Source organism: Bos taurus, chromosome 28 (genome assembly GCF_002263795.3).
Source record: "Bos taurus isolate L1 Dominette 01449 registration number 42190680 breed Hereford chromosome 28, ARS-UCD2.0, whole genome shotgun sequence".
Taxonomy (NCBI): domain Eukaryota; kingdom Metazoa; phylum Chordata; class Mammalia; order Artiodactyla; family Bovidae; genus Bos; species Bos taurus.
Genome location: NC_037355.1, coordinates 20,409,390 through 20,432,479, shown reverse-complemented (window position 1 = coordinate 20,432,479; position 23,090 = coordinate 20,409,390).

Below are 23,090 nucleotides of genomic sequence, written 5' to 3'. Positions count from 1 at the left end.
TTATATAAAAGCTATGGTATATTTTAAAATATTCTTTTGATTATATGGTTCAGTTCAGTTCAGCGCAGTCCTGTCCAACTCTTTACGACCCCATGAATCACAGCACGCCAGGCCTCCCTGTCCATCACCAACTCCCGGAGTTTATGCAAACTCATGTCCATCAAGTCGGTGATGCCATCCAGCCATCTCATCCTCTGTCACCCCCCTCTTCTCCTGCCCCCAATCCCTCCCAGCATCAGAGTCTTTTCAATGAGTCAACTCTTCGCATGAGGTGGCCAAAGTATTGGAGTTTCAGCTTCAGCATCAGTCCTTCCAAAGAAATCCCAGGGCTGATCTCCTTCAGAATGGACTGGTTGGATCTCCTTGCAGTCCAAGGGACTCTCAAGAGTCTTCTCCAACACCACAGTTCAAAAGCATCAGTTCTTTGGTGCTCAGCCTTCTTCACAGTCCAAGTCTCACATCCATACATGACCACAGGAAAAACCATAGCCTTGACTAGATGGACCCTTGTTGGCAAACTAATGTCTCCGCTTTTGAATATGCTATCTAGGTTGGTCGTAACTTTCCTTCCAAGGAGTAAACGTCTTCTAATTTCATGGCTGCAGTCACCATCTGTAGTGATTTTGGAGCCCAGAAAAATAAAGTCTGACACTGTTTCCACTGTTTTCCCATCTATTTGCCATGAAGTGATGGGACCAGATGCCATGATCTTAGTTTTCTGAATGTTGAGCTTTAAGCCAACTTTTTCACTCTCCACTTTCACTTTCATCAAGAGGCTTTTTAGTTCCTCTTCACTTTCTGCCATAAGGATGGTGTCATCTGCATATCTGAGGTTATTGATATTTCTCCTGGCAATCTGGATTCCAGCTTGTGCTTCTTCCAGTCCAGCATTTCTCATATGTACTCTGCATATAAGTTAAATAAGCAGCGTGACAATATACAGCTTTAACGTACTCCTTTTCCTATTTGGAACCAGTCTGTTGTTACATGTCCAGTTCTAAATGTTACTTCCTGACCTGTATATAGGTTTCTCAAGAGGCATGTCAGGTGGTCTGGTATTCCCAACTCTTTCAGAATTCTCCACAGTTTATAGTGATCCACACAGTCAAAGATTTTGGCATAGTCAATAAAGCAGAAATAGATGTTTTTCTGGAACTCTCTTGCTTTTTCCATGATACAGCAGATGTTGACAATTTGATCTGTTGTTCCTCTGCCTTTTCTAAATCTAGCTTGAACATCTGGAAGTTCGTGGTTCATGTATTGCTGAAGCCTGGCTTGGAGAATTTTGAGCATTACTTTACTAGTGTGTGAGATGAGTGCAATTGTGCGGTAGTTTGAGAATTCTTTGGCATTGCCTTTCTTTGGGATTGGCATGAAAACTGACCTTTTCCAGTCCTGTGGCCACTGCTGAGTTTTCCAAATTTGCTGGCATATTGAGTGCAGCACTTTCACAGCATCATCTTTCAGGATTTGAAATAGCTCAACTGGAATTCTATCACCTCCACTAGCCTTGTTCAGGGGTGGCGGCCAAGAGGAGCTACCCCACCTCTGAGGTCAGGGGTGGCAGCCGAAAGGAGATACCACACGCCTAAGGTCAGGGTGATTATATGGTGGTATGTTGTTAAATCATGTTCAACTCTTTGTGAACCCATAGACTGTGGCCCAAGAGGTTCCTCAGTCCCTGAGATTCTCCAGGCAAGAATTCTGGAGTGGGCTGCCATTTCTTTCTCCATGGTAGTATGTTGCTGCTGCTGCTGCTGCTGCTGCTGCTAAGTCGCTTCAGTTGTGTTCGACTCTGTACAACCCCATAGAAAGCAGCCCACCTGGCTCCCCCATCCCTGGGATTCTCCAGGCAAGAATACTGGAGTGGGTTGCCATTTCCTTCTCCAATGCATGAAAGTGAAAAGTGAAAATGAAGTTGCTCAGTCGACTATTTGTGACTCCATGGACTGCAGCCTACCAGGCTCCTCTGCCCATGGGATTTTGAGTACTGGAGTAGGTTGCCATTGCCTTCTCCATGGTAGTATGTTAGATGATCATAAACAACTGATATTACATGTAGAAATAAGTTGGTTAATTGAGGAAAGTGTTATATTGTGAGTGTTTAAAATTTGGAACAAACTCTAAGTTATTCTTCATGACTATGCAGTTTTATCACAACTTTATAAGGAAGTAAATCAGATGGCCAGAGTTGCTTATCAGCCTATATATCTTGTATTTTAAATTATTTCGTACTTTCCTGAAATGAAGAAAACATGTTTTCAAAAACAGAAAAATCAAGAACACAAACAACAGTTAATATAAACTAGTATCTATAGATTGTTGTGCACATTTCATAATTTAACTATTAAAAATTAAGTGAAAGGACATTTGCAAATAGGTTGTCAATGAATATTTTAACCATTTGATATTCCATTTTGATTTTATTTTCCATCAAAAGGAAATCCATACATAGGAAATTCATGGATCCAGATATCATTTCTTTTATTTAAAGATTATTGTTTTTTTATTTGAAGTAAAATTAACTTACAATATTATGTTTCAAATGTAAAATATAATGATTTAATATTTTTATACATCACAAAGTGAGTACCATGATAAGTCAGGTTAAGAAAAGTCAGTGTACAAACAATGTACAAATACAGTGTATCAAAACAATGTATTTCGATATTACTAACTACATTCCTTATGTTGTACACAGAGTACCGCGACATTTATCTTATAGCCTGAAGTCCATACCTCTTAAGCCCCTTCACCTCTTTTAGCCATATCTCTACCTGCAGCCCCTTTGCTCACCACCAGCTGTTAGGTCTCCCAGAGGTAAGCACTGGTGTTCAAAGCCAGAGCTAATGAAGGCTCGTCCTCCTAGTGCTCGTCCCCAGGCTGGAGCACCCAGCGTGGGGTCTGAACCCCTCACACTGTAGGCTGGATCTCTGCATTTATGCTGGATCTCTGGTTTACGGGTACATGTGCCAATGGTATGGGTTCTAATTAGACCTTGTGTCTGCTCCTCCTCCCCATCCTTATGAGTTTTTTCCTTCACATCCCTAGTTAGAAGACCTGTCTTGTGAGTCTTCAGGTCGTTGTCAGAGCGTGTTGTTCTATATGCAGTTGTAATAGTGATGTGTCTCTGAGAGGAGATAAGCTCAGAATCTTCCTACTCTACACTCCTGATTCTGCCCTTCCATTGAAAGATAATTTAAACTGAACTATGAGATGAATTTTATAAGATAAATGGATAAACTGGCTACTAATGAGAACTGAAGATACATTCTAAAAATATCACTTGTATCATTTTGGATAAAAGTTAAACATGAATATTCAGAGCTGAAATGTCTTCACCATTTCTATTAACCTAATTCTGTGAGACTGATTACTGAAGCATCATTGAAACTAAACATAGATACACTGAAATATATTAGCCTACACAAATAATGTTGTAATCAATCCAACCTAATAAATTAGCATGTAGAAATCCAGAAATCCATGTGATACTTTGTCACACCAAAAACTTAAAATATTGATATACACATTCTTCATGCAAAAATATGTATAGATATTTAATATGCAGAATTGCTTTTAACTCAAAATTTTTTGTCTACTTAAAACAGAGAAATAAAAATTGTAAATGTAACTGCAACTATATTAATCACCTATACATATATTTCTGATAAACAATATGTGCACTATTTTCTTTTCCCCTATGTGTTATTTATCCTGACTACATCTTTTAAACTGTAGTTTTATGAGTACTGAATCTGACTAAATGGAAAATATATTATTTATATTTTTATTTCATGTTCTTGGTAATTTTCATTATATTTTTATAAAATTTTGGTGCCTGATGAATTGAAAGTAAAAATAGCTGGGCACTTCACCATCAATAATTTGAAAACCACTGTGCTACATTAATAAACCTTTGTGAGCTTCCATTTTCCCATTTATATAGAGAATATAGCAATGCCTGTTTTTCAAGATGATAATTATGACAGCAGGAGGGAGATTCAGAGTAAACTAAAGAATTTTTAGGCTTTTCACAGTCTAATTCCTCTAATGCAGACACCCTTTTCATAACCCATCTTTATAGCTGATCAAATAGATTCTACTACTGATAGCTTACTGCCAGATTCATGATCTCCAAAGAAGATTTAGCTTCAGGACCAGGGACCAGGCTTGATCACTCAAGAGCTTCTGTGTAGCAGAGTTTTATTAAAGTGAGAAAGGGACAGAGAAAGCTTCTGACATAGACATCAGAAGGGGGACAGAGAGTTCCCCCATGCCCAGTGTTAGCAAGGGAGTTATATATGTTTTAAATTAGTTATTACAATATATCAAAAGAATGTCTCAAGGTTGTAAAGATCTTACTAGATCTTTTATATACCACTCCCATAATTTACATTTTAAGATAACAGGATTAGCCAAAAGGTTTTCAGGAAGGGGAAACTGTCCTCAAGCAGGATACATTGGTGTTATATAATCCTCTGTTCAGTTCAGTTCAGTTCAGTTGCTCAGTCATGTCCAACTCTTTGCAATCCCATGAATTGCAGCATGCCAGGCCTCCCTGTCCATCATCAACTCCCAGAGTTTACCCAAACTCATGTCCATCGAGTCAGTGATGCCATCCAGCCATCTCATCCTCTGTCGACACCTTCTCCTCCTGCCCCCAATCCCTCCCAGCATCAGGGTCTTTTCCAATGAGTCAACTCTTTGCATGAGGTGGCCAAAGCATTGGAGTTTCAGCTTCTGCATCAGTCCTTCCAATGAACACCCAGGACTGATCTCCTTTAGAATGAGCTGGTTGGATCTCCTTGCAGTCCAAGGGACTCTCAAGAGTCTTCTCCAACACCACAGTTCAAAAGCATCAATTCTTCAGTACTCAGCTTTCTTCACAGTCCAACTCTCACATCCATACATGACCACTGGAAAAACCATAGCCTCGACTAGATGGACCTTTGTTGGCAAAGTAATGTCTCTGCTTTTGAATATGCTATCTAGGTTGGTCATAACTTTCCTTCCAAGGAGCAAGCATCTTTTAATTTCATGGCTGCAGTCACCATCTGCAGTGATTTTGGAGCCCAAAAAAATAAAGTCTGATACTGTTTCCACTGTTTCCCCATCTATTTGCCATGAAGTGATGGGACTGGATGCCATGATCTTCATTTTCTGAATGTTGAGCTTTAAGCCAACTTTTCCACTCTCCTCTTTCACTTTCATCAAGAGACTCTTTAGTTCTTCTTTACTTTCTGCCATAAGGGTGGTGTCATCTGCATATCTGAGGTTATTGATATTTTTCCCGGCAATTTTGATTCCAGCTTGTGCTTCATCCAGCCCAGCATTTCTCATGATGTACTCTGCATATAAGTTAAATAGGCAGGGTGACAATATACAGCCTTATTTTACTCCTTTCGCTATTTGGAACCCAGACTGTTGTTCCATGTCCAGTTCTAACTGTTGCTTCTTGACCTGCATACAGATTTCACAGGAGACAGGTCAGGTGGTCTGGTATTCCCATCTCTTTAAGAATTTTCCACGTGATCCACACAGTCAAAGGCTTTGGCTTAGTCAGTAAAGTAGAAGTAGATGTTTTTCGGGAACTCTCTCACTTTTTGATGATCCAGTGGATGTTGGCAATTTGATCTCTGGTTCTTCTGCCTTTTCTAAATCCAGCTTGACCATCTGGAAGTTCACAGTTCACATACTGTTGAAGTATGTGATAAATAATTACTGTTGAAGACAGTTAATACATGATAAATACATACTGTTGAAGTATAGGGATAAATACAAATTACAAATAGAAAGCTTAATTTTCCCTGTTGAAAATAAGAGGATACTCCTCTCTCCCTATTCTTTTTTTTTTTTAATATTTAAAAAACCTTTATTGGAGTATAGTTGCTTTACAATGTTGTGTTAGTTTCTCTGTACAGCAAAATGAATCATCCATACATATACATGTATCCCCTCCTTCTTGGACTTCCTTCCCATTCAGGTCACCACAGTGCATTAAGTGGAGTTTCTTATGATATACAGTATGTTTTCATTAGTTATCTAATTTATATATAGTATCCATAGTGCTTAAAGCACTTCTTAAGGCATAGTAGCTCTATGTCCCCAAGAGGTGTCCCAAAGGAACTAATCTAGAACCACAATCAAAACAAATACAGATACAAATGCAAACCAAAGACTCATTTTTCTTCCTACAATCTATTTCTGAAAGTACTTACTGTAATGCTGTTTTGTCATTTAACTTTTCTAACCATTCCTGATCCTTTTATGCTTCTGATCCTTTACCTTATTTTCAAATACATGATCTTGATCTGACATCTGATTCTACTCCTGTAGTGTTGGCGTTTGCTTCCCTCATTGAATAGCAGTATTACTTGTTCTTTCGATTACATCTGTTTTCTACTGTCATGCTACCTACTGGCTGAGCAGAGATCTACTTTTAGCCCTAGAATGGGAGAACTCTTGCAAAATTTCCAAACAAGAATCAGAAGAGTATTTTTAATAATTATTATAATTGTTTACTAAGAAATAAGGAAATCTAGACATAAATCTAAAATCTCCCAGTTCTTCAGTTGCAAAACCATAGCTAGAAAGCAGGCTTTCACAAGTACAATCAATTCTTTAGTTTATTTGCTTTTCAGTTTTATCTGGAAGGCATAATATGGTTTGCAGAAGCAAATATTTAGATTATATGTATACCCTTCTAAATAGATCTTGGATCAGCTATTCCCTAATGTGTAAGCTGATTTATTTTATTTTGAAAAACCCTGAATTCTTAATAACAAAGCTTAAGAAAATAAAATCACCTCTAGACACAACAGAAAGTCAAAACAACAAAATAAATATTAAATGAAAATGCCTTGAGGTCACAAAGAGTCAGACACAACTTAACAACTGAATAACAACATTGTTTTTAGGAATAACTTGTATATTTGATACTTTAAATATTTCAATGATAAGAAAATGTATCATACTCATACCAAAGTGTCTAGAAAAATACATCCGATTTAAACTTAAATAAGCGATTTAAACTGTTCTAAATTTATAAACAGCATTGAAACATTTAAGAAAACATAATCAGCTTATTTATAACTTTAGTGACTATTATTTACTTTAGTGCTTTGGAAACTTAGTCTGGTAGTCAAATAATTAAAAAGAAATCAAATATATTAAATTTACAAATAATTGTATAATGTTAATTGGGTTTTGTTAAGTTTCACAATGAGACCAAACATTAATCCAACTTTGTGTACATGAGGCAGCACACACTGAGCTCATTCACAGCAGCTGTGGTACCACCTCATCTGGAACCAAGACACATTTGTTTGCTTACTCAATCTTTTCCATAGGAAATCTAGTCGAATTCAACAACCATTGATTTTTTTTTTAAGCATAAATGGAGAGGTCGTATTGTCTACTATGCTATTATATTTTTCTAATTCTTCTGGCTTTAGTTTTCCTGGCTTTTATGGTTTTACACTCTGCCCTTTTTTACACATCATGCTGCTATAACACCTTCTTGCCATATATAGGAATGCTAAAACTAGCTGTGTGGTTTAAAATGACTAATAACTTACACCTGACAGTGAATACTTTTGCACTAGCATTACTTGTTTTGGCTCACTGCATGGATCACTAAGATGTTAGTAATTTGATAACTCAGAATATTTCATTCTATTTTGGGAGCACAGAGGCAGACATCTGAATTAATTGTACTTTTACTTCAAGACAAATTATCATCACTGTCCCATTCATAGTCCATTTTTATTTCATTTGTTAGTTTGGTTTTCTTTTCTTAATTTTGTGTCATTCCCATACTCTACTCTTTCCCCAATTCTAGCTATAAACAACTATTATATATTCTAATATATCTTGCACTGTTTGTATACTCTACTGCAAAATGTTTGTATACTCTACTGCAAAATTGCTGTTATGAACACATATATTATATACATATGTAAACACATATTACAATTTCTTACTATTATATCTCACTGTATATTGGAAGGTACTGTAATACATATGTGTATATTTGTATGTGTGTGTGTATACATTTTTCATTCATTGTCTTACATTATGTTGTTGTTCAGTCTCTCAGTCATCTCCGACTCTTTGTAACCCCATGGGCTGTGACACAACAGGCTTCCCTGTCCTTCACTAGCTCCTGGAGTTTGCTCAAATAGATGCCCACCGAGTCCATGATGCATCTAACCATGTGATCATCACCCGCTCCCTTCTCTTTTGCCTTCAATCTTTCCCAGCATCAGGGTGTTTTCCAATGAGTTGGCTCTTAACATCAGGTGGCCAAAGTATTGGAGCTTCAGCAACAGTCCTCCAAATGAATATTCGGGGTTGATTTCCCTTAGGATTGACTGATTTGATCCCCTTGCTGTTCAAAGGACTCTCAAGAGTCTTCTCTAACACCACAGTTCAAAAGCATCAGTTCTTCGGTAGTCAGCCTTCTTTATGTTCCAACTGTAACATGTGTACATGACTATTGGAAAAACTGTACCTTTACTATCTGGACCTTTGTTGGCCAAGTGATATCTTTGCTTTTTAATATGCTGTCTAGGTTTAACATAGCTTTCCTTCGAAGGAGCAAAAATCTTTTAATTTCATGGCTGCAGTCACCATCCATAGTGAATTTGGGGCCCAGAAAATAAAATTTGTCACTGTTTCTAGTTTTTCCCCTTCTATTCATCATAAAGTGATGGGACTAGATGACATGATCTTAGTTTTATGAATGTTGACTTTTCAGCCAGCTTTTTCACTCTCCTCTTTCACCTTCATCAAGAGGCTCTTTAGTTTCTCTTCATTGTCTGCCATTAGAGTAGTATCATCTGGATATCTGAGGTTGTTGATATTTTCCTTGGCAATCATGATTCCAGTTTGTAATTCATCTAGTCCGGCATTTTGCATGATGTACTCTGCATATAACTTAAATAAACAGGTTGACAATATACAGCTTTTATGTACTCCTTTCCCAAATTTGAACCAGTCAGTTGTTCCATGTAAGGTTCTAACTGTTGCTTCCTGACCCACATACAGGTGTATCAGGAGACAGGTAAGGTAGTCTGGTACTCCCATTTTTTAAGAATTCTCTGCAGCTTGTTGTGATCCACACAGTCAAAGGCTTTAGCGTAGTCAATGAAGCAGAAGTAGATGTTTTTCTGGAATTCCCTGGCTTTCTCTATGATCCAAGGAATGTTGGCAATTTGATATGTTTCCTCTGCCTTTTCTAAATCCAGCTTATATGTCAAGATTGTATATTGTCACCCTGTTTATTTAACTTATATGAAAAGTATATCATGTGAAATGCTGGGCTGGATGAAGAACAAGCTGGAATCAAGATTGCCAGGAGAAATAGCAATAACCTCAGATACGCAGATGACACTACCCTTATGGCAGAAAGTAAAGAAGAATTAAAGAGTCTCTTGATGAAAGTGAAAGAGGAGAGTGAAAAGGTTGGCTTAAAACTCAATATTCAGAAAACTAAGATCATGGCATCCGGTCCCATCACTTCATGGGAAATAGATGGGCAAACAATGGAAACACTGACAGACTTTATTTTCTTGGGCTCCAAAATCACTGCAGATGGTGACTGCAAACTTGCTCCTTGGAAGAAAAGCTATGACAAACCTAGACAGCATATTAAAAAGCAGAGACATTACTTTGCCAACAAAGGTCCGTCTAGTCAAAGCTATGTTTTTTTCCAGTAGTCATGTATGGATGTGAGAATTGGACAATAAAAAAAGCTGAGCACTGAAGAATTGATGCTTTTGAACTGTGTGTTGGAGAAAACTCTTGAGAGTCCCTTGGACTGCAAGGAGCTCAAACCAGTCAATCCTAAAGGAAATCAATCCTGAATATTCATTGGAAGGACTGATGTTGAAGCTGAAACTTCAATACTCTGGCCACCTGATGCGAAGAACTGACTCATTGGAAAAGACATTGATGCTGGGAAAGATTGAAGGTGGGAGGATAAGGGGACAACAGAGGATGAGATGATTGGATGGCATCACCAACTCAATGGACATGAGTTTGAGCAAACTCTGGGAGTTGGCGATGGACAAGGAAGCCTGGCATGCTGCAGTCCATGTGGTTGCAAAGAGTCGGACATGACTGAACAACTCAACTGAACTTATTCTAGATGGATGGTTGCTGATATAAAAAAAAATAAAATATAGGTTTTGCGTCTATCTTGCATCTTGCAAAATTATTTTAATATCTTATTTCATGAAAGTTTGTATTGTTTTATTGACTTGCCAGGTAGATGATTCAATCACCTGCAAATAATGGCAGTTTTATATTCTTTTTCTTCCTTTTTTCCTTTTCTTGTTGTATTGTCCACTCTCGACTATATTTATAGATATACAGATAGCACAGAACCGGTGGCTCCCATGGTAAAGTGTATGCCTGCAATACAGGAGACCCAGGCTCGATCCCTGAGTTGGGAAGATCCCCTGGAGAAGGAAATGGCAACCCACTCCAGTACTCTTGCCTGGAAAATTCCATGGACAGAGGAGCCTTGTAGGCTATAGTCCATGGGGTCACAAAGAGTCAGACACGACTGAGTGACTTCACTTCACTTCATATTATACCTTGGCAAACTTTTATCTGGTCCCAATATTAAAAAGAATGCATTCATGTTTCCAATCTGAGATTATGAATTTCATGCCAAAGTTTCTAGTGAAGGAGTACAGAGAACTCAAATGAATAAGTGATGCTCATGAAGTGGAAGTAGGGGCTGAAAGTGAGAAGTATCCTAAATTTCACATGAGGGAGAGTAGTTTTTATGTTAATTTGAAAAAAAAAAAACAACAATTATCTGGGACATTGATGGAACAACAAAAAAAAAATGTTTATGATACTCCTATGGCTCCTTGACATGTGGAGTTAAAATGTTAGTATCATTTTAGTCCTCGAGCAGATAATTTGTGGACTTGTATTACTCATTTTGTTGTTGTTGTTCAGTTGCTGAGTTGTGTCTGACTCATTGTGACCCCATGAACTGCAGCACGCCAGGCTTCCCCATTCTTCACTTTCTCCCTTAGTTTGTTCAAATTGGAGTGCTACGGTCCATGGGGTTTCAAAGAGCCAGACACGACTGAGCAACTGAACTGAACTAGAAAGGTATTATTGTGCATGAAATTAATTGGGGGGCATTTTGAGGTACCCTTATTACTCTATTTTCACCATATTTTATTGAAGTATAAATTTGCAAAATTGTGTTAGTTTTAGGTATACAGCAAAGTGATTCATTTTTTTTCTTTTCTTTAATTTATTTTAATTAGAGGCTAATTACTTTTCAATATTATATTGGTTTTGCCATACATCAACATGAATCATTTTTAAATATATATGTGTGTGTGTGCATATATATGTGTGTGTGTGTATGCTTAGTCACTCGGTCATGTCTGACTCTTTGTGACCCATGGACTGTAGCCTACCAGGCTCCTCTGTCCATGCGGATTCTCCAAGCAAGAATACTGGAGTAGGTTGCCATACCCTCCTCCAGGGGATCTTCCCAACCCTGGGACTGAACCCAGGTCTCTTGAATTGTAGGCAGATTCCTTACTGTCTGAGCCACCAGGGAAGCCCAAGAATACTGGAGTGGGTAGTGTATCCCTTCTCCAGGGAATCTTTCCAACCCAGGAATTGAACTGGGGTCTCCTGCATTGCAGGTGGATTGTTTACCAGCTGAGCTGTACATATATATTTACTCTTTTTTCAGATTACTTTACATCATAGGTTATTACAAGATATTTAATAAACTTCCCTCTGCATCTATTTCCATCAGCAATATTGGCCATAATTTTCTTGGCAATTATTATTGGCAAAAATTATTGGCAATAATTTTCTTTTTTGTGTGTGATATCTTTGTCTGGTTTTGGTATCAGGGTGATGGCACAATCATAGAATAAGTTTGGGAGTGTACCTTCATCTGCAACTTTTGGGAACAGTTTCAGAAGTATAGTTGTTAACCCTCCTCTAAATGTTTGGTAGAATTCACCTGTGAAGTCGCTTGACCCTGGACTTTCGTCTGTTGGGAGTTTTTAAACTGTTATACTAATTCAACTTTCAGTAACAGTAATTGGTCTATTCATATTTTTTATTTCTTCCTGGGTCAGTCTTGGGAAATTGTACCTTTCTAAGAATTTATCCGCCTTCTCCAGGGTGTCCATTTTATTGGCATAGAGCCATTCATGGTAATATCATGATCCTTTGTGATTCTTTGGAGTCAGTTGCAACTTCTCCTTTTTCATTTCTAATTCTGTTGATTTGGGCCTTCTCCCTTTTTTTCTTTTCTGGCTAAAAGTATATCATTCTTTTTTCAGCTTTTCAAAGAACCAGCCTCTGTATCATTGATCTTTGCTATTGTTTTCTTAGCGTATGCCTCATTTATTTCTGCTCTGATTTTTATGATTTCTTGGCTCTACTAACTTTGGGTTTTGTTTTTCTTCTTTCTTGAGTTGCTTCAGTTATACAATTAAGTTCTTTGATATGTTTCTTGTTTCCTGGGGTAAGCTTGTATTGCTATACACTTCCCCCTTCGAAATGCTTTTGCTGTGTCCCATAGGCTTTGGATTGGCATTGTCATTTGACATTTCACTGTCATTTGTCTCTAGGTTTTGTTTTTTTTTTTTTTTTCCCCTCTATGATTTATTCAGTGATCCATTGGTTGTTTAGTGGCATATCATTTAGCCTCCATGTGGCAACATGGTAAAGAATCCACCTGCCAATGTAAAATTCACAGAAGATGCAGATTCAATCCCTGAGTCAGAAAGATCTTCTGGAGTAGGAAATGATAACCTACTTCAATATTCCTGCCTGGAAAATTCCATGGACAGAGGAGCCTGGTGGACTACAGTCCATGGAGATGGCATTGTTGGACAGGACTGAACATGCACATTTGTGTTTTAGTTTTTTTGCATCTGGTCTTGCCCCCTGGGAGTGTTGCTGGTCTAGAGGCGTGTGAAGGCTTCCTGGTGAGAAGGAACGGTACCTGCCCACTTGTGGGTGGAAGTGGGTCTTGGTCCTCTGGTGGGCAAGGCCATGTTTAGGGCATGGTCTAGAGGTCCCTGTGGGCTCAGGAAGTCTTTAGGCAGTCTGCCTGCTGTTGGGGGGTCCGTGTCCCCACCCAGTTTGTTGTTTGACCTGAAGTGTCCACCAGCACTGAAGCCTGCAGGTTGTTCGGTGGGGCCAGGTCTTGGTGCTAAGATGTCAGCCTCCAGGAGAGCTCATGCAGATGAATGCCCGCCCCCCACACTAATATGTCTGCCACCAGTGTTCATGTTGCCAGGGTGAGTCACAGCCACTCACTCCCACCTGCCTGGAGACCCGAAGACCAGCAGGTAGGTCCTGTCAAATTACTGCTTTAGCCCTTGGTCCCTGCACACACGAGATTTTGTGTGCAACTTCTAAGAGTAAAGTCTCTATTTTCCCAGTCCTACAGAGCTCCTGTCATCAAGCCCTGCTGGCCTTTCAAGCCAAATGCTCTGAGCACTCCTCTTCCCAGTGCCAGATCCCCAGGCTGAGGGGCCTGATGTGAAGTTTAGACACTCACTCCTTTAAGTCTTCAGTTTTAGAAGTTTCTTATCTGGTGGTTTCTAGTCTTTTTCATCAAAGGTTTTTCTGTAGTTATTTGTGATTTGAGTGTATTCATCAGAGGAAGTGAATTTAGGGTCCTTTTACTCTTCCGTCTTGGCCACTCTCTCTCATATTACTTATTTTCTTTACTAAATTGATGGCTTAGTAGTAGATAATTTGCATTTAGATTATTTGATAGGTTTTAGCTTACTATTTCTCACATAGATTTTATAATTCTTACCGTGAATACCTGGACAACTTTCAATGACATAGTAAGAGCTATCTCATTTCCATTTTACAATTGAATTTCTAATTAAAAAGTTTTAGAAAGCTGTACTTAATATGAATAAACCGGTCTCTGTATGTTATCTCTTAAAAAATACATAAGTCCAAACCCAAGTTATTTATGTCTCTGTAAATGTTTGATGTTTATATTGTCTCCATTGAGTTGTGTTCATATATCCCATTATTATCTATTTTTCTACTCTTCTGTACAGAAATTGGATGCATTTATTATCTTTCACTATCAGGTTTTCTAGAGAAGCATTTATAATCATTTGTGATTTTTAAAAAGGCAGCTATATATTATGATAAACAGTATTGGTAACACTCCTTTATGAAACATTGAAGATGAGATATGAGTAGCATTGTAAATTACTTTATAGTTTTCAAAACATTTACATATTTTAATAAATACTGTAAGCAACCATATATATTACAAATGTGAAATAAAATTATTTCAAATGCAAGTAACAAAATCTCAACTCATAAAAGCATAAATAAGAAAGGGCAATTATTGGAAAGATACTGAATTAGTTTCCAGAGGTGAAAAAAAAAAAAAAAAAAGCTTAGAAACAAAGACCTTTCTGGGGAATCACAGGACCCAAAACCAGACACTTAATGATTGTTAGAACTGTTCTCTCTATGAAAAGCCCTGTCTACAATTGTTATACATGTTTATATGGTTATTATAATTCAGATTTCTTTATTTGCTATATCTTCCTTCTCTTCTGATTGGTTTACAGTGTCTCTCTGATCATAGATGGAAAACTCAATGATTTTTAACTACAGCTGACCATCTAGTCTAGAACTTACCTTGTATATTCTTTAGTTTTGATTTTCCGATTATAAATTTCTTGTTATGTTAATGCTTCAAAATGTAGATTAAGAATTGTATAATCTTAGTTTTAATTACTCTAAACCTATAAACTGATTAATTGGTTGCCAGATTTTTTTTAAAAGTTGATCAAGGTATTATAACTTGAAAGCATTTATATTGGTACCCAGGTACAGAATTAGAAGTGAGGCCAAGCATTTCTCTCCCTGAAGTCATCGTAGCAAATTGTAAAATCTCAGACCTGCTCTCTTTGTTGCCTTAGTACCTCCTTTTAAACATTTTCACAAAAGAATATCTATTAGCAAAACTCTATTTGGTTCATGATTATGTTCATTCAGTTCTACTGAATATTACATATTCATTATTACATTTGCTAAATTAAAACATTTTTTCACTTCATATTTATCACATTTTCTTTTCACAATTCTAGGCTTCTTATGGTGACAAATATGAGGAGTCCTGGTAGTACAGGGGACTGTGTGTTTTGTTTACCCTGAGAAAGTTTCCAGAAAGTGAGGAGATATCATACATTGAATTATGATAAACTAGGTAACATGTTTATTTTGGGTTTTTTTTGCCTTTCCTTCATTTAGGGGAAAATTCTGAAATCTCATATCATTATACTAACAGGATAAAAATAAAAGAATTTTAAGAATTTGCCTTTAGGTTAAAGGGAAAAATGGGGAACCAAGTTTGTGGAGGGGTTATACAGTGTGGGGTGGTGAACATGGAAATCAATGTAAGAGAAATTCAAAGATAAGGGAGCAACTACAGGGATGTGAAACCATATGCAAAGCAGCTTATCACTCTCCGGTCTTTTTGATGAACACCTTCTTTGGTCTGGCTATCCCTGGTGGCTCAGAGGGTAAAGCGTCTGCCTGCAGTGTAGGAGACCAGGGTTTGATCCCTGGGTCAGGAAGATCCCCTGGAGAAGGAAATGGCAACCCACTCCAGTATCCTTGCCTGAAGAATCCCATGGACAGAGGAGCCTGGTGGGCTACAGTCCACGGGATCGCAAAGAGTCGGACACGACTGAGCGACTTCACTTTCACTTTGTTTGGTCTAGACCATTTTTTATTTTTTATCTTTCCTAGCTGATTGATGTGGCTCCATTGATAGGTATTTGTGATTCTTAGATATTTCATAATACTGATTTGTTATATTGACTCAAGGGCTTCTCCCTTCTCCGGTGGCTCAGTGGTAAAGAATCCACCTGCAGTGCAGGAAGCATAGGAGACATGGGTTCAGTCCCTGGGTTGCGTCAATCACCTGCAGAAGGGAATGGCAACCCAATCCAGTATTCTTGCCTGGAGAATTCCTTGGACAAAGGAGCCTATAAGGCTACAGTCCATAGGGTCACAAAGAGTCAGACACGACAGAAGCAACTTAGCACACACACATATTGATTTATGACCATTTGCTATCTTTGTCCATCATATTTAACTTTGGTTAGCCATAGGTCTGTCAGGTCTTATAATTGGACAACTCTTTGACTTTTGAAGACTTTTAATATACTATTAAAATTCTCTGTGAATTATTATGTTGTTTATCTGGGAAGTGAGGACTGTGTAAGAAGATGGGCTTGTTAGCAGATATTTAGTCCTATCCAAAACATCCTTAAGATATTTGGTACAAACCAAAATGTCCTTAAAATCTGATTCTGTCAAAAATATCCATAAGACATTTAGTCCCTACCAGATGGTTTTGGACAGAACCAAATATCTCCAATACTTTGGCCACCTGATACAAAGAGCTGACTCATTTGAAAAGACCCTGATGCTGGGAAAGATTAAGGGCAGGATGAGAAGGGGACCGCAGAAGATGAGATGGTTGGCTGGCATCACCGACTCAATGGACATGGGTTTGGGTGGACTCCAGGAGTTGGTGATGGACAGGGAGGCCTGGCGTGCTGCAATCCGTGGGATCACAAAGAGTCAGACACGAATGAGCAACTGAACTGAACTGAACTTCTTTGATGAAAAGAAGAGTTTGGGCTTTTGAATTATACATAGATACATGTTATACATATATATAATATTTGAGGGAGACTTTAGAGGTCTGCTAACCTTTAGAGGATCAGTTAAATAGATCCCTATTTTAGGGATGTTCATGCATCCTGCATGTATGTACAGATGACGAATTTGAGACTCAGAGTGGCTCAATATGTTTGTCAAAGATGATACAGTGAAGTAAAAAGAAAGCCAGGATTATCCAAGATTAACTTCCAGAAATCTCAGTTTTCCATCCAGGACTCTCCATTTCTCTTTCTCTCTTTGTCTCATTGTTAGTATTACAAGTAAGATCAGACCTGACGTATGGGAATTTGGTGTCTAGAGGCGGCAAGAAACTTGAGCACAGGTGTGTAGAACATGATAGGAATTTTGAGACAGATTTTCTTTTCTGAAATTACCCAAGAATTTTATTAAGTATTAATAGACTCTCAGTAGGATTCTTCCCAAAGACACACTATTAAAAGAGGAAGGAGCAGTGATGTTCAAATAACCTTTGCTCATTGCATGGTGAGTCAGTGACTTATTCCAAATTTAAGTTTTACATTCTTGTTGGGTATTTAAAAATGAGAGGAGACATTTGAAGATTATTGGAATAAACTGAATAGAGTTTATTACATTGTTATTTTTCTGATAATTGTCAAGCAGTCTACCTGTCCTACAGTCATTCTGAGTGTACTGGGAGAAAAAAGCAACCAAAAAATCATGCAAAAATCAATAGTTTCTTTTTGTGTGTCATCTTATTTATGAGCAAGGTACATATTAGAGGTCAACCAAAGCAGAATTAAGATCAGTAGGTTTGCAAATTTTAATTGGGCCTTCTTTGACTACTGCTGAAAAATCCTGATGTCCAGTCCTTTTGAAGTCAAATGAATAAACTGCACATTTTTACGAGGTTAGTAACTTGTCTTCCTCAGGATTGATTTTTCCAAGCATTTTTTTTTAACCTATTGAGTTTAACAGTATGATTTGTAACTGGAGTAACTTTTTATGCATTTTTTTGGTCATCATTTCTCTTTAGAAGGAAAAGAAATGGGCATATTCCTTCAAAAAGAATGGTTAATTAAATCTCACCAATATTTTCTTTTTTTTCCATATTTTGTGCTATTCCATATCAGTACTACTCTGTGGCTATAAATAGATTATTTTATTTGTTGAGATCCTGCCCTTTTGATCTTTAACCAAGTCCAGAATACTGATTTAGGAAGTATTTCAGAGGTTTTTGTTGGGAAATTCTAAAGATGAATAGAAACTAGAATTTTTTTAAAAAGCAACTCTACTGACCAAAATTCCCCTGGATTCTTTATATACATTATTTCAATTGATTTTGGTGGGCAAGGGGGACCTGCCTTAGAGCTACCTGACTTCATTTGAAGGTGTTTTACAAATGATGGGTCACCGGTAGTAAGAAGCTGTGCTGACATTCGAATACACGTGTGTGATAACAAGGCCTACAACCTTTCCATTTTAGTAGACATATCCAAACTGTGTTATCTAATATATTAATGTTTAACATAAAAAATATGTTTCTATTATCCAATAGGGCTGGGTTGGAGTAATCAGTTATAACAGTCTCTTTACTGCTGGCCTTCTCAGAGCATTTATTTACTTGTAGTCACAGCAAGTGTACCATCAGGGTCTAGGTGCGCACTATTTCATCTGACCCCTGGAACTTCAGCAGGGACTTTTTTTAGAAGCTGTCCTCCCTACTATACTTTGGAAAATATATTAGGGAAACTACCCAAGGAAACCTGCTGGCCCCATGATTATTGCTCCCCAGGCACGACAGATGTTTTCAATAGACACTGAAGCAATGCGAGTTTTTTGAATAGTTCCTTAGTACCCACCTGCAAATCTCATGTACTGTGTGACTAGGAGTAGAATCTGTCATGGAATAAGTCTAAAAGCCTTGCTTAGAAGCTATAAGAAAAAACACTAAACCTATTTGTTTGATTCTTAGATCTTATGAGCTATATTTAATAAACTGGCCAAAGAAGGAATAGTCCTGTGTTTCAGTAATAGTATTTCAATAGTAGTCCTGAAATTATCAACCGAGGTCTTGATGTTATAAACGAGGGCGTGTGCTTGTGCTAAGTCACTTCAGTCATTTCTGACTCTTTGTGAAGCTATGGACCATAGCCCACCAGGTTCCTCTGTCCGTGGGCTTCTCCAGGCCAAAACACTGGAGTGGGGTACTATGCTCTCCTCCATGGGATTTTCCAAACCCAGGGATGGGAAGTCTCTTATGCCTCCTGCATTGGCAGGCAGATTCTTTACCACTAGGGCTACCTAGGATTTCTCAGACTAGGATAATAAAGTCTAACCAAAAGTCATTGAACTTAGTAATATGTTGCTTAGGAAAAAAAAACTATATAATTTTTAAATTATAAAGGTACCAAACCCAACAAGAAATAATCAGAAAAATATCTCCGTTTTTGGAGCCCCGTGGTGTTGCCTCACACATACTCAGAAATGTACCTGTCATGCTTTTCCACTAAAGCTGGCTTATCCCATAACCACACGACACTGGGCACATGTATTCTTCTCCTCTGGCAGTTACCGATTCTCCCCACTTCCTCAGATTCCCTTACTGACCACCTCTCTGATAACTCTCAGATTAATACTGTGGTACAAGACAGCTGAATTCTAAACAACAGGTTGTCTAAATCATTTCCACATTTAAAAATCAGGACAAATCAAGCCCCAGAAAGGAAAGTATCCCATTTTGCTAGATTAATGTTGCCCCCAGTCCTCATTGTCTACCTTTATTGTCTTCTTCCCAGCATGATGGATTGTGAAAAACTTTTCATTTAAGATGTTCAATGTGGCTTGACTCTAGGAACTTGCAAAGGCAACAGAAGTAGACTAGTTTCTGGACTTCTCTAACATTCACGTTAGTCATGTGTAGGACATAAAGTGTGGTTCTAATAAGAAAACACCAATACCAATGCGAGGTAGTTTTGCTTTTTTAATGGTTTGTCTTCCATTATGAACATTATCAGTATTACTTTTCTGTAGTTTTAAAGGTGTCTGTTCTTAAACTCTTACGTGAAAAAGTTTTTTTTTTAAACTGCTTAAATAATAGCACACACATATGGAAACAACTTTTCTACAATTCCTTAAGCAGCAGCAATGTCACAGCCCAGGGACGTTTTACATTACATGCATGTGTGTGCTCGGTCATGTCCGACTCTTTGTGACCCCAAGGACTGCAAACCCTCCAGGGTCCTCTGTGTGTGGAAATTTTCTAGCAAGAATACTGGAGCGGGTTGCCATTTCCTACTCCAGGGGATCTTCCTGTTCCAGGGATAGAACCTGTGTCTCCTGCACTGATAAGCAGATTCTTTACTGCTGCACCACCAGGGAAGCCCATCCTTCTTATTAAACAAAAACAAATTTTTAGGTTCCATTGACAGGGATTCTGATTTAGGAAGCAGGAGTGCTCTCTGGGAATCTGCATTTTGATGTATCACCAAGTAACTTTGGAACTGGAGATCAAGAAATTCAGTTGTAGAAAATGGGGAATTAAAGTCAATTACTCGAGTCCTGAATAGGAAGAGATGGGAATACCAGACCACCTGACCTGCCTCTTGAGAAATCTATATGTGGGTCAGGAAGCAACAGTTAGAACTGGACGTGGAACAACAGACTGGTTCCAAATAGGAAAAGGAGTATGTCAAGGCTGTATATTGTCACCCTGCTTATTTAACATATATGCAGAGTACATAATGAGAAAAGCTGGGCTGGAAGAAACACAAGCTTGAATCAAGATTGCCAGGAGAAATATCAATAACCTCAGATATGCAGATGACACCACCCTTATGGCAGAAAGTGAATAAGAACTAAAAAGCCTCTTGAAGAAAGTGAAAGAGGACAGTGAAAAAGTTGGCTTAAAGCTCAACATTCAGAAAACGAAGATCATGGCATCCAGTCCCATCACTTCATGGGAAATAGATGGGGAAACAGTGGAAACCGTGTCAGACTATTTTTTTGGGCTCCAAAATCACTGCTGATGGTGATTGCAGTCATGAAATTAAAAGACACTTACTCCTTGGAAGGAAAGTTATGACCAACCTAGATATCATATTCAAAAGCAGAGACATTACTTTGCCAACAAAGGTCCATCTAGTCAAGACTATGGTTTTTCCAGTGGTCATGTATGGATGTGAAAGTTAGACTATGAAGAAAGCTGAGTGCCAAAGAATTGAAGCTTTTGAACTGTGGTGTTGGAGAAGACTCTTGAGAGTCCCTTGGACTGCAAGGAGATCCAACCAGTCCATCCTAAAGGAAATCAGTCCTGGGTGTTCTTTGGAAGGACTGATGGTGAAGCTGAAACTGCAATACTCTGGCCACCTCATGGGAAGAGTTGACTCATTGGAAAAGACTCTGATGCTGGGAGGGATTGGGGGCAAGAGGAGAAGGGGACGACAGAGGATGAGATGGCTGGATGGCATCACGACTTGATGGACATGAGTGTGAGGGAACTCCAGGAGTTGGTGATGGACAGGAAGGCCTGGCGTGCTGCAATTCATGGGGTTGCAAAGAGTCGGACACAACTGAGTGGCTGAACTGAACTGAATATGAAGTTTGTGTTTTTTCGTATAGGACTATTTGGTACATTTTGAGACAGACCTTAATTATGTAAAGTTTAAAAATAAAATAAAAAAAAATAAAATTGCCAATACTGAAACTGAAAAAAATAAAAATAAAAAATAAAAAGATCTGGGAAAAAAAAAAAAGTAAAAGTAACAGTATTAAGGGGAACATGTAACTTTTTAATCTGAACCACTGCTATTTAGATGAGTTCCCTACATTTAGGCACTCTCCACAAACAATGGATGGATACTTGTTTTACAGTGCCTCTGAAGTGCCTATATTTTGTTGCTTCTACAATTTTTCCATTTTCAAAAATTAATTAACTAAGGAAAAAAAGATTCTTCTCGAACAACAGAAAAAGCATTCTTAGAGAAACCAATACAATGTTATAATTAGACTATGTCTATGGTATCTTGGTTGCTATGCCAACTGCACTTCTCTTTGCCACCCGGTCAATACTAAACACATTGGTGCCAGGTTGCCCTCTCAGCCTCTTTTTTGAGTGAAGCAATGCCCCAACACTAAAAACACTCTTCACTGTAGTTTCTACTGGTATGTCTGTCCATGATTACTTCTCGTGTTTCTCTTGTATGAACAATTCACTTTAACCAAACTGTCCAGTTTTCCCTTTAACATTCACACACATTCCTATGTGTCTTTCCCTTTGCAATTTTCTGGTTGAAATACACTTCTTTGATTTAAGTCTAACTCTTAATTCAAAAGTCATTAAAATCTCAGTATTTTTGTTGAAATATCTTTCAGTTTATTTTTGTAAGATATCTTAGTGAAATTATTTTTATCAGCCATTTAGCATGTAGCTGATGTCCTTCTGGCATCATTTTATGTTGGCATTTATCCTATATAAATATAAGTATATATTATACATTCCAAATATATGTATTATCTTCATATTCAGTCTGTTTATTTGAGGGTAAAGTCATGCCAAACCTTTATTTCCTTTCCTTACTCATTTTGAATCCCAAGTACCATTGCATAGAGTGGAAAAACACTATGCATTGAACAAAACAGTTAGTGTATAATGCTTATATAAAGGAATATGTTTTCTCTTAAAGTTAATGCTTAGATAATATAACTATCTTTATGGAAAAATAACATATTTTTACTTGGGTGAAGCATGAATGATGATCATTCCTAAAATCAACATAATTGTCAGTGTCTTCACAGCCCAGTTGGGAAGATTTATAAAAGAACTATTTGTTTCAACAGCAAATGTTTTCCACTTGAGAAGTGTTAGCAGATCCTGAGGCATAAACATACACATTGGAGCATGAAAAGTTTTCTCTGTGGTTTGTGTGTTGCAATTGTGGGAGTTGTTGTGGCAGATGACACTTTTGCTTAACAAAAGCTGTTAAAGTTGCTTGGACCCACTGCAAAATTTGGCTATGGTTGAAGTTTGTATTTTTTCATATAGGGCTATTTGGTACATTTTGAGACAGAGCTTTTCTCTGTAAACCACTGTAACCCACACTGAGCCAGATGCACAAACTTTTAAAATTCTTTGGAATATTTCAAACTGATTTCATCTGATTGACTTTCAATGAGTTATAGCCATCCAAAGTGTTCTTTAGATCGGTATTAGGAAGAATATCAGCAGGGTTATTCAGAAAGCAGGTACAATGTGGCCAGAGGAGCACTGATGGTGAAATATAAAGCTTGCTTTCAGCAGAAAAAAGTAGGCTACACATAGATCTATCATAGACAAGAATTTGTTATATGCTTCCAGGGGCAACAGAACAGTATTATTCTTTCAACGG